The following is a 2,500-nucleotide window of genomic DNA, read 5'->3' on the forward strand; positions in this document are numbered from 1 at the left end:
GAGGGAGTTTCCAGGAGGAGGGGGAGATCGAGCTGGGTGGAGGCACTGGGGACGCACAGATTTTGGGGGAAGGCTCAGCCCTTGCGAGTACATCGGGGGGTGAAGATATGGAGGGGAGTTTGATTTTGACGACAGTACCAGAGACGGAGAGAGATACGGGGAGCACTTCGGGTGTGGGAGGAAATAAATTGAGTTGGTTGGACGATATGGACTTGGAGGAAATATCTGATACGGAAGATGGGGAAAAGATAGAAAGACTAAGGGAAAGATACAGGAAGAGGAAGATGACGGGGGGAGAGAAGAAGGATGGAGGAGGAAAGAAACAGGACAAAAGGTAGAGGACAATGAAGGTATACTTTTTCATTTTATTACTTTTTGAAATGGTAAATTTTGTGTCCTTAAATGTAAATGGGTTAAGGACAATGGATAAATTTCAAAATATAGTGCAAATGGAAAATGTGGATATCTTATGTCTACAAGAGACGCATTGGGACAATGATTGTGTATTGAAAGTAAAACAAATATGGAGGGATTTTATTTTTGTTAATAATGGTAGAGGGAATTCTAGTGGGGTTGCTATTTTATTGAGGAAGGATGTGGTGGACAAAGTGGTACATGTACATGATGATAATAATGGGAGGATTTTAGTTTTAGATTTTGAGTATATGGATATGAAGTTTAGAATTATAAATGTTTATGCGCCAAATAACGAAATAGAGCGCAAGGTTTTATTTATTGAAGTGGGACGATGGAGTGTGGGAAATTGTATTGTGGTGGGGGATTTTAATGTGAAATTGGACAGATTAGATATGACAAGGGGAGCAGCTTTTAGAAATGATGCATCTAGAGGGGTTTTAAAGAAAATGATGTTTGAGAAAAAACTTATTGACATATGGAGAGATGACAATCCCGATAAACGAGAATTTTCGAGAAGGCAGGTGGTTTTAGGGGAATTAAAACAAACTAGAATAGATTTGATTTTAGTTAAAGAAAGTTTAAGGGATTTTATCAAAGATGTTAAGTATGTTTTTACAACTTTCAGTGATCATGCATGTTTAAGTTTCTCGGTGGGTTTAGACAAGGAAAGAATAGGAGGTGGTACGTGGTGTATGAATGCGAGTTATTTAGGGGATGAGGATTATTGTAAACAACTGAAATCTTTGATAACATGTGAAATGGAAGATAAGCAGAAAGGGGATGATAAGTGTTTATGGTGGGACAAGGTTAAGGAAAAAATAAAAGTGTTTAGTACAAGATATGCAAGGAAAAAGAGAGGCAGGATGAAAAGAAAAGAAAATGAGTTGAGAGCAAAATTGGATGAAGAAATGGGCAAATGTGACAGTGAACCTAATTATAATATAGAAAAGTTTTTAGAGTTGAAAGCAAAATTGAGTAAATATGACATGGATAGGTGTAAGGGGGCTATTATAAGAAGCAAAGCAAAGTATTTTTTGGAGGGGGAGAAATGCACCTCCTTTTTTCTTGGATTAGAGAAGAGTACTCAAAGAAGAACATATCTTAGACAGATTGAAAATGTGAAGGGGGAAGTAGTAGATGATTATGTAGAGATTTTAGAGACAGTGCAGAATTTTTATAAGGACTTATTTAAAAAAGGGGAGGTGGATGAGGGGTGTGTACAGGAGATTTTAGGTAGTGTGGAGGTGAAAATTAATGGAGAGGATAAGTTGATGTGTGATGGGAAGATTACAGTAAATGAAGTTACGGATGCGATAAAAGGTTTACAGTTGAATAAGAGCCCTGGAGTAGATGGTATCATTGCAGAGTTTTATAAAATTTATGAAAGGCTTTTAGCACCTATTTTATTGGAGGTTTATCACTATATGGAGGAGAAGGATTGTGTATCAGAATCAATGGTGACAGGAATGATAACTATTTTATATAAAAACAAAGGGAGTAAGGTAAAATTGGAGAATTATAGGCCTATTAGTTTATTAAATGTGGATTACAAGATTTTAGCCAAAATCTTAGCGAATAGGATGAAGAGAGTTTTACATGATATTATTGCACCAACACAGAATTATAGTGTTCCTGGGAGAGATATAGCTGACACAATTAATACAATTAGAGACGTGATACACAAAATGAATGGGGATAAGATAGGGGGTATTGTTTTAAGCATAGATTTAAATAAGGCTTTTGATAGGGTAGAACATGATTTTATGTTTAGGGCCTTGGAAAGATTTGGTTTTGGTAATAAAATAATAAGGTGGATTAAATTATTATATAGAAATGCAAAAAGTAGGGTGAAATGCAATGGGGTTTTAACTGATTCTTTTACCCTGGAGAGATCTGTGAGACAGGGATGTCCTTTATCTGCTTTACTTTATGTTTTATCAGCTGAACCTTTAGCGGCTTTTCTTAAGAAGGATAATTTTATTAATTGTGTACAGACTCCACAGAAGGGTTCAAGTTTGATTCACCAATATGCAGATGACACAACTATAACAGTTAGAGATGAGGATAGTGTAAAAAGGGTAAT

The sequence above is a fragment of the Salmo salar genome, unplaced genomic scaffold (assembly GCF_965601325.2).
Source record: "Salmo salar unplaced genomic scaffold, fSalSal1 ptg000293l, whole genome shotgun sequence".
Lineage (NCBI taxonomy): Eukaryota > Metazoa > Chordata > Actinopteri > Salmoniformes > Salmonidae > Salmo > Salmo salar.